At 43.1% G+C, this 10,912-nt stretch overlaps 1 long non-coding RNA gene across 1 annotated transcript; it reads right to left on the bottom strand.

The window, feature by feature from the left end:
• Positions 1-329: 329 nt before the first annotated feature.
• LOC119932965 lies at positions 330-5,450 on the bottom strand. Its single transcript, XR_005452521.1, has 3 exons — positions 5,413-5,450; positions 5,235-5,307; positions 330-474 (listed from the first exon to the last, which is right to left on the bottom strand). It is a non-coding gene; the product is annotated as an uncharacterized LOC119932965 (long non-coding RNA).
• Between the last annotated feature and the right edge of the window lie 5,462 nt (positions 5,451-10,912).

The raw sequence follows: 10,912 nt of genomic DNA, 5'->3' as shown, positions 1-10,912 counted from the left end.
CTTATATAAAGGTAGCTAACTAATCCTATATTTTTCAATGGAAAAAAGGAGGTCAATTTTTTATTTTGAAAACACATTGCTTATCATACATCACTCATTTTATCTATGGAAATGTAGTCTTTCCCTGGTGGGCAAAGAGTTGACTGGGATTTCTTCTGCTGTTTTTAAAAAGTTCCGGTAGACTGTGAGCCCATTGTTGGGTATATGTTGCCAACTTGTACTTCCCAAGCGCTTAGTACAGTACTCTGCACACAGTAGGCGCTCAATAAATACCACTGAATGAATGACTACCCTGAAGTGTGAAAGTAGATAGAAAGGAATTACCTGATTAAGTAGCAACAGAAGAGTAAACTAAGGATGAAGACAAATATAGCTGTGCCAAAAACCACAATGTATATGTTGAGAGGCAGATTCTGGAATCCGATGTTAGGCATCCTGAAATTGTAATGCTGGAAATCTGAGCTCATGGATGGGCTGTGGGAAAGAGGGAGAGGGAAAAACAAGATACAATATTTTAGGATGAACCCAAGATTGAAAATTGCATTATCTTTCTAAGAAAGGCTAACAATTTGAGAGGGAATATGTGTTCAAAAGGATCCAAAGGCTCATTTCTGAGGTTTCTATGCACTACTGACACTACAGAGTTCAAACCTGGCTTTCTTTGGGGAGGGGCTGGAGGGGAGATGGAGGAGAGGCAGGTTCTTACCTCAAGGAATCTTTCTTCTCCTTTCTGAAGACTTAGGACATTAAAAGCTGTCACTAGAGTCCAGTCCAGCAGCTCTATGGACCACAGAACTGACTATTCAATAAACAAAACCAAAAGAAAAAATCCCCTTATAAATATGCACAAACCTCTTAAAAAATTCCATCCCAAGATTGTTATCACATAGGTATATTACAGGAAGATTAACTTTAAAGTGCAGATGCCATTGCTACCTGAGACCTCAGTGGACCAAGAAAATAATATTTCGACAAGTTTCCAGCACCTAAAAGGACACTTAACAGTCAACAAGAGCAATTGTAGCTCATGGAAATTCCCCTATGATAGCTTCAAGTACACGTAAATTTGATTAGAGTCCAAGTTTCATTTGAACACTCTAAGCTGCTCCCTGCCTTTGCTGGGGCAGAGCAAGTGTTTCTGCTTGAATACACCATTTTCACTTTTGTTTTAGGCATTGTTTCCTCTACTCAACACTGCAAGAGGGTGAGGAATTGCCCCTCCCCAAAACAAACGGAAATCCCCCCGACTTTAAAATTTTTAAACAGCTCAGCCAGTACCAAACTTGAACAGATCAAATATTAAAATACAGCTAAAATACCAACTCAATACAAAAAATTAAGTAGTCAGACCTGGTCAATGGGAAGGAAGGGAAAGAGAGCTGAAAACAGGGGGGGTCCTCAGTAAAATTACCAAGATCTAAATGCTATCAACATCAAAAGAAACTATTACCCAGCAGAGATAGAAGAATATAAGTTTTGCAAAAGTCTAGAGATAATGCCAATGGGCATTATCTAGCTACTGGCTTACTGGTTGGAGATATTGGGAGCAAAATGGGGGTGTGAATCAGCTTCTCAATACCATTATTTACTGAGCACCTACTGTGTACATAACACTGTTCTCGGTGCCTTAGGAACAAGCAACATAAGTAAGAGTCAGGGTCTTTACCTCTGAGGAATTAAATTTATCAGCTAAACCAAAAGTGTGTAATGAAATCCAGATTCCTTGGAATGGCCGAGTCCTCCCCCCCGGGGGAAACTGTGGTACAGCTCTCTGGCTTCAGGGCAGGATGTATCTTTCAGGGCTAGAGCGCTTAGAACAGTGCTTTGCACATAGTAAGCGCTTAATAAATGCCATCATTATCATTATTAAAGGCAGAATACCTTATTGATTTGTGCTGCCTGTGTGATTATTCAATCAATCAATCAAATGTATTTACTGAACGCTGAGTGCAGAGCACTGTACTAAGCACTTCGGGGAGTACAATATAACAGAGCTGGCAGACCGTTTCCCAGCCCACAAAGAGCTTATAGTCTAGAGGGGGAGGTAAACAAATTACTTTATGTATATATATTTTTATAATATATTGGGATTTATTTATATATATTTTATACACATAATGGGAATAAAGGGTGCACATCCAAATGCAACAGTGATGCAGAAGGGAGTGGAAGAGGAGGAAATGAGGGCTTAGTCAGGGAAGGACTCTTGGAGGAGATGTGCTTTTAATAAGGTTTTGTCAGCATTCTAGACCTAATGTACAGTACTCTACACTTTTGACTTCTAATGAGACAAAAACTGGCTACTCTGTCGTTGGCCCCTGTCCGACTCAACATAAACATATTAAGCTGTTACTCATCTAAAATTGCTTGAGCACATAATTCCGGGGAACTTTGGTAAAAATAAAGTATTCTTCTTAGGTTCAGGAACCAATACCCAATTTATAACATTGTCCCTAGGAGAACATTGATTCCAATTTACAATGGAGGCCATAGAAGCAATCATGTCATTCATTCGGGGTGGCCTGTGTGTCACTTGTTCCCTTTTGCTCTTTGTAATTCTATCCCTAGACCTGGACAGCACAATGGCTTCAGTTACACTGAACTTCATCATCTCAGATAGCAGTCGGACACAGCTATCACTTCTCTGGGAAGCAGTCAATCAATCAATAATATTTATTAAGCGCTTACTGTGTGCAGAGCACTTTACTAAGCACTTGGAAGAATACAATATAACCTTCCCTTTCCACAACAACCTTATAGTCTAGAGAGGGAGACAGACATTAACATAAATAAATACATAACGGACATATAAATATAAATAAGTGGGTCTGTTGGGGAGAGGGGTGGTAGTGAATACAGGGAGAAAATCAGGACGACACAGAAGGGAGGGGGAGAAAAGGAAATGAGGGTTTAGTCAGGGAAAGCTAAGGAGATGTGCTTTCAACAAGGCTTTGAAGGTGGGGAGAGTAACTGTCGGGTATGAAGCGGGTCGGCCTTTCAGGTCAGAGGCAGGATATGGGTGAGAGGTCAGCTACGAGCTAGACAAGATCGAGGTACGGTGAGTAGGTTGGAGGGGGTAAGGTGATTTGAGTGCTATAAAGTTGATAGTAAGGCATTTCAGTCCGAAACGGAGATGGATGGGCAACCATTGGAACTTTTTGAGGAGTGGGGAAACATGGACTGAAATGTTTTCGTAGAATGGAAATGGGAATAAGGCAGCGTGGCCTAATATACAGAGCACGGCCTTGGAGTCAGAGGACCGGGGTTCCAATCCCAGCTAAACCACTTGTCTGCTGTGTGACCTTAAGCAAGTCACTTCACTTCTCTGTGCCTCAGTTTCCTTTTCTATGAGCCCCAGGTGGGACAGGGATTGTGTCCAACCGGATAGCTAATATCTTCCTCAGTTCCTGGCACTTAGTAATCATGTAACAAATACCATTATTACTATTATCATTATTGTTGTTCTCCTGACAGTAGTTCACCTCTTCAGACTGAGGTCCGGGGGTTCATGTTTAAAATGTAAGGACTGAACATTACAATCAGAAAAGGAACAATATCCTGAAAATCCCAAGGACAGTCATTTTCATCATTAAGAGCCCTGTGGGAAAAGGACCATGTCTGAACTGCCTATTTTTGTATTCAACCTAGTGTTTAGCACAGTTCTACCAGTTAGTTAATATTACACTAATAGGGAATGGCATGAAATTACACTGAATGCTGATATCCCATTCTCCTGAGAAATTATTTTCTTTTAGTTAAAAATTATTTTCCCTTCTCTTAAGCCTCTCCTCTAAGCCTCCCTTCCTCTCTCTCTCTCTTCTCATCCATCTTCAATAAATCATAATCATTATTTATTGAATGCCCACTATGTTTTGAGTTTACTACGAGGCAGGGTGAGGGTGTCATAATCCCTGCAACTAAGAGTTTGCAGTCTAAAGGAAAAGACGGGATAAATATAAATCAGAGTCCATAATCCATAAAAAGAGCATTATACGGACATCTTTAGCCATAAGAAACAAACAAGTACTAGGGAGATTTTCGAGTGATTGCTCCTGGGTCTCTTCTGAAAATCACTCCTTTCTTTACCAGACTTGGGAAGTCTTCCATTCAAAATACATTGAGCTACTACTAATGATAATAATTAGCACAATAATGACAATCAATCAATGGTATTTCTTGAGCACTTACTGTGTGCGGAGCGCTATACTAAGTGCTTGGGAGAGTAGATTACAAGAGAATTGGTAGACACATTCCCTGCCCAGAATGAGCTTGCAGTCTAGAAGGGGAGACAGACATTAATAGAATAAATAATGTATAGATATGTACATGAGTGTTCTAGGGCCGAGGGTGGGGTGAATACCATCTGACTACAAAGTATGGCTCCTAATACACAGATATGCAGAAGGAAGAGGGAGTTGAGGTAAAGGGCTTAATGAGGAAAGGCCCCTTGAAGGAGATGTGACCTTAATAAGTATTTATTAAGTGCTTACTTTGTGCTAAGCACATGCACTGGGATAGCTCCAAAATAATCAGCTTGGATTATTGCAGTACTGACACAAATGGAGCTCACAGTATGGAAAAGTGGGAGAATGAGTATTTTTAACCGGGTTAGGCAACTGAGGTTCAGAAAGGTTAAGTGACTTAGCCAAGGTCCCACAGCCGGCACCTGGTAGAGCTGGGAATAGAACCCAGGTCTCCCAGCTCCCAGGACTGTGCTTTCCATGAGGCCACAAATCACCCCTTGCTAAACCCACCCCGACTTTACTAAATTTCCAACGCATTACGGGAGCAGACCTCATCATGCATTAGGGGAGGCAGCGTGGCTCAGTGGAAAGAGCACGGGCTTCGGAGTCAGAGGTCAGGGGTTTAAATCCCGGCTCCGCCAATTGTCAGCTGTGGGACTTTGGGCAAGTCACTTAGCTTCTTTGGGCCTCAGTTACCTCATCTGTAAAATAGGGATTAAAACTGTGAGCCCCCCGTGGGACAACCTGATCACCTTGTAACCTCCCCAGTGCTTAGAGCAGTGCTTTGCACATAGTAAGTGCTTAACAAATACTATCATTATTATTAGATCAAATTGGACTACCTGGATTGTTGGATTGCAAGTCTCTTTTAGGTAGGGCTCTTAAACCAGCCTGCAATCTTTACCCTGGTTGTAGCCTGCACCCTGACATTGCTTTCAAAATCAATTCCACCTACTGCAAGTTCAAACGTTCTGCAAACGCTTCACTCACCCTGTTTAGGTCTCTACGTTCTGCGTGTCCAGATGCAGATCTCTAGGAATTCAGGCTCACTGTCTAGCAGAGCCTTGGGAAACAGGGCAGATAATGATAACATTGATAGGTTGCACACAACTTTCTTGGAAAGTTACAGCCAGCCACCAAACCAAATTCAAGGAGAGAACAAAGGTACCTTATAATTTATTTCCAGCAAATTCTGCATTCCAGAGATTAAGCATAACTGCCCTATAGCAAAAAGGAACATGTGGATAAGTGACTGAACAAAGAAAACAACTCCAGATACATTTTCCTCATATAAATGCATACCTTCTGGTTCAGGGAAATGATGCATCTAAAGTGAATTTAGTTGATATGAAGCAGCACAGATTGTAAGTCTATTTTCGTTCTGATTAAAATGCTTCCTCGCCTGCAGCCCAATTCTTACCTCGTCATCCTAATTTCTTTCAGGCCTGAGCCAAATCTGCATGGCAGCACTAGCCTGTGAACATCAGAATTTTTTTTTTTGGTTTGGAGGAGTTGGGTAATTCTTGGGCTTTTATTGTATCACCACCTCTGAGGGCAGCCTTAAATCAAGAGGGCAAGGGCTGAATCAACAAGAAAACTGACTTCCGTCCACTTCCTTCTTTTCTTTTCCTTTTTGAAATACGCTTCCTTTCTTTTACTCTATCTCATGCAAACTGGCTGAAGCTAGAGAACCTATCTGGAATTACAGCAGTTTTCAATGAGGATCAAACTGCAGTGATTATGGATACTGACTGCCACTGCATTTTTTGATTTTCCAGATTATTCAGGAAGCCGGCCCCATGTCCTGCCCATGGCAATCAGAGAGCCTTAAGTACGAATGCGGGAGGCAGCCCCTTATGAAAGAAAAGTCCAAAAGGTTTTCTTCTCTTATTTATGCTCTCGCCTCTCACCTCACTCACATACCTTTCCTGCCATCCTGCTACTCCTACCTCAACAACTTTCAGTCGTTAAGTGTAACTTCTTTTAGTACTGAAGTCTGATCCTCTAACCATGAGAGAATAATAAGAAGAATAGTATTTATTAAGAGCTTACAAATGTCAGGCACTGTACTGCCTATTTCTCCCCATCCTAAAAGAACCCACAACCCCATGGTTCCCTCCAGTTCTCACCCCATCTCCCTCCTACTATTTCTCTCCAAACTCTGAGCGAATTGTCACACCCGCTAACTCAAGTTTCTCTCCTCCAATTCTCTCTTTGACAACCTCCAATCTGACTTCTGTCCCCTTCGTTCCACAGAGACCACCCTCTCAAAGGTCACGAATGATCTCCTTCTTGCCAAATCCAACAGACTCTTCTCCATTCTAATCCTCCTCGACCTCTCGGATTCCTTCAACACTGTGGACCACCCCTTCTCCTGGAAACATTATCCAACCTCCGCTTCACTGACACTGTCGTCTCCTGGTTCTCCTCGTATCCTTCTGGCAGCTCATTCTCAGTCTCTTTCGCGGGCTCCTCCTCTGCCTCCCTGTGGGTGTCCCTCAAGGTTCAGTTTGGGGTCCCCTTCTATTCTCTGTCTACTTCCACTCCCTTGGAGAAATCATTCGCTCCCATGGCTTCAAGTACTATCTCTATGCAGATGGCCAAACTCTGTATCTCCAGCCCTGATCTCTCTCCCTCTCTACAGTCTCGCATTTCCTCCTGCCTTCAAGACATTTCTACTTGGATGTCCTCTCATCACCTTAAGCTTAGCATTTCCCAAACTGAACTCCTTACCTTCCCACCCAAACCCTGTCCTCCCTGTGACTTTCCCATCACTGTAGATGGCTCCATCATCCTTCCTGTACTTCCCAAGTGCTTAGTACAGTGCTCTGCACACAGTAAGCACTCAATAAATACGACTGAATGAGTGAATGAACAAGCCCATAACCTTGGCGTTATCCTTGACTTCTTTTTCTCATTCAACCCACATATTCAATCCATCACGAAATCCTGTCGGCTCCACCTTCACAACATTGCTAAAATCCACCCTTTCCTCTCCATCCAAACCGCTAGCATGTGAATCCAATCACTTACCCTATCCCACCTGGATTACTGTATCAGCCTCCTTGGTGACCTTCGTGCCTCCTATCTCTCCTCACTGCAGTCCATATTTCACTCTGCTGCCCGGACCATTTTTCTACAAAAATACTCAGGCCATTTTCCCCCATTCCTCAAGAACCTCCAGTAGTTGCCCATCCATCTCCATATCAAACAGAAACTCCTCACCACTGGTTCCAAAGCACTCAATCACCTTGCCCCTTCCTATCTCACCTTGCTATTCTCCTACTACATCCCAGCTCACACACTTCGACACACTTTGCTCCTCTAATGCTAACCTTCTCACCGTACCTCAACCATCTCACCACTGACCTCTCGCCCACATCCTGCCTCTGGCCTGGAACATCCCTCCTCCTCATATCGGTCAGACAATTACTCTCCCCCAACTTATTTACGGCATGTCTCCTCCAAGAGGCCTTCCCTGACTAAGCCCTCCTTTCTTATTCCCCCACTCCCATCTGGGTCATCCTAACTTGCTTCTTTAACTCATCCTTCCACCCGGCCCCGCAACACTTATGTACATACCTGTGATATATGTATTTATATTAATGCCTGACTCCCCATCTAGACTGTAAGATTGTTGTGGGCATGGAATGTGTCTGTTTACTGTTATATTGTTCTCTCCCAAGTGCTTAGTACAGTGCCCTGCATAGTGTATGTGCTCAGTAAATTCATTCATTCATTCAATTGTATTTATTGAGCGCTTACTGTGTGCACAGCACTGGACTAAGTGTTTGGGAAGTACAAGTCGGCAACATCTAGAGACGGTCCCTACCCAACAACGGGCTCACAGTCTAGAAGGGGGAGACAGACATCAGAACAAAACATGCAGTAAATGTGACTGACTGATTGACTTTTGGGTTCAATCATCATTCATTCATTCAATTGTATTTATTGAGCGCTTATTGTGTGCAGAGCACTGTACTAAGCGCTTGGGAAGTACAAGTTGGCAACATATAGAGACAGTCCCTACCCAACAACGGGCTCACAGTCTAGAATGGGGAGACAGACAACAAAACAAAACATGTGGACAGGTGTCAAGTCGTCAGAACAAATAGAATTAAAGCTAAATGCACATCATTAACAAAATAAATAGAATTTTAAATATATACAAGTAAAATAAATGGAGTAATACATCTGTACAAACATATACAGGTACTGTGGGGAGGGGAAGGAGGTAAGGTGGGAGGGTTGGGGAGGAGGAGAGGAAAAAGGGGGCTCAGGCTCATAAAGGGGTTAGATACAAAATAACTATGTTGGACATTGGCTCTGTCCCACATGGGGTTTACAGTCTAGGAAGGAGTAGGATTTAATCCCCATTTTACAGATGAGAAAACTGGGGCAAAGAGATGTTAAGTGACTTGCCCAAGGTTACACAACAGGCAAGAGGTGGATTTAGGATTAGAACCCAGGTCCTCCGATGCTTCTCCGCTAGGCCACACTGCTTCCCCTTATAATATTTAATATTTCAGTCACCCATCATCAGGCCTAGATTAACTTCTGCTTCACTAACCACGTGCTCATTTTCTCCCTTAGATGATTCCCCTCTGTAGGCTGTAAGTTATTTGAGGGCAGCCACTGCATCTACCAACTATATTGTATTGTACTTTCCCAAGTGCTTAGTACAGTGCTCTTTACCCAGGAAGCACTCAATACCACTGAGTGACTGATCAAATCAATCAATTGTATTTACTGAGCGCTTACTGTGTGCAGAGCACTGAATATGCAAAGAATATGCTATACGAACTACAGCATGATTCACAAAAGCTAGTTTTATGGTACTCTCTTGCTACTTGTAGGAGGCTCACCTTTCAAAGAAGTAGTAATTAAGCCTTATCTGTTTCTACAGAAGAAAGCATCACACAGTAGCCCATCCCCCTCTCCCTAATAATAATAATAATAATGACATTTATTAAGTGCTTACTACGTGCAAAGCAGTGTTTTAAGCGCTGGGGAGGTTACAATCAGGTTGCCCCACAGGGGGCTTACAGTCTTAATCCCCATTTTACAGATGAGGTAACTGAAGCGCAAAGAAGTTAAGTGACTTGCCCAAAGTCACACAGCTGACAACTGGAGGAGCTGGGATTTGAACCCATGACCTCTGACTCCAAAGCCGAGGCTCTTTCCACTGAGCCACGCTGCTTCTCTAATCACTAATTAGTGCTCTCATCACTAATATCAGGTTCGTAAAAGAATATCTGGGCATCGATCATATTTATTGAGTACTTACTGGGTGCAGAGCACTGTACTAAGCACTTGGGATAGTACAATATTACAGAGTTGGTAGGCATGTTCCCTGCCCACAACACACTTACAGTCTACTTACCACCGCTGAACAAGGAGCCAAGTTACTCAACTCAAAGGTAAGAACGGGTGGAGAAAATCTAGTCAGACAACACTGCTCAGGCAACAGGCTCTGAACGGCTGAAGAGACAGGCTAATTAATAATAACAATAACAATAGTAATTACGGTACTTTTCAGCGCTTACTATGTGCAAGCACTGTTCTAAGCACTGGGATAGGTACAAGTTAAGTTGGACACAGTCCCTGTCCCACATTGGGCTCACACTCTTAATCTCCATTTTTTACAGATGAGGTAACTGAGGCATAGAGAAGTTAAGTGACTTGCCCAAGGTCACACAGCAGACATATGGCAGAGCCGGGATTAGAACCCAGATCCTTCTGACTCCCATGCTGCATCTACTAAGTCGCTGCTTCTCGTGGCAGCAGTTTCCACTTTTAGGCACTTCCGTGGAAAAATATGGCTTTTCTTACTCTGGTGCAACTGGTGCCAGAAAAAACTTTCCACGTTTGGGAGGGATTTGGGAGGCAAGAAGGGGAGAATAAGAAAAATGGCAGCAGCCAACTAGGAAAAATAAATTCATTCCTTATATTGTTGGAGAATGGCCCATGGCCAATAACTTTCCCCTTATATGGAAGGGTGGCAGCGCAGAAAGAAATAGCCAGTCATGGAATGGAAACCTGCCAGAGAATTTACCTTTGGAGAAATACAGTTCCAAGCTCCAGCCAAGCATTTTGTTGCCTTATAAAGGAAAAAAAAAGACAGAAAAGCACTGAATGACTATCCATTCCGTTCAAGACAGCTACGTTGTCCCAATGACGACAGACGGCTACGTCGTCCCAATGTACAGCAAAACTCTTCTTAATGAAATAGAAAGCGGGGCAGGGAGCTGGGGAGGGTTTGGTTGTTTAGGAGGTATGTTTGGAATTCCTTGCAAAAGGGTATACAATTACACAGTGGATTGCTAGGACAAGCCAAAAATTCCAGAACCGGGAGTAATGACTGCAAAGAAGTTTTTTCTGCCGAGGTCAAAAAAGCCCAGTGACAAAACTGGACTGAAAGCCCAGGAGTCTGATAATCAAGACTAAGGCTCCCACCAAGAATGATGGCTGGACCTCAGTCCTGACACTTCACTCGGTAGGCATTGCAGCATTCATCTCCCAGGACAGTCAGTGATTTATGATTCCCGGAACATTCCAGGTGGCTTTTCATTCAGAAAAAAACCACCCCAATGATGGCACAGCCCTGACACGCATCACCGTACCTGTAGAACCGTAACTAGAACTTGGCCGTCCTGGTACCCAGAGTC

This window comes from Tachyglossus aculeatus, chromosome 10, assembly GCF_015852505.1.
Source record: "Tachyglossus aculeatus isolate mTacAcu1 chromosome 10, mTacAcu1.pri, whole genome shotgun sequence".
Taxonomy (NCBI): Eukaryota; Metazoa; Chordata; class Mammalia; order Monotremata; family Tachyglossidae; genus Tachyglossus; species Tachyglossus aculeatus.
Note: the sequence above shows the minus strand (reverse complement) of the source record. Positions and strands in the feature narration are given on the sequence as shown.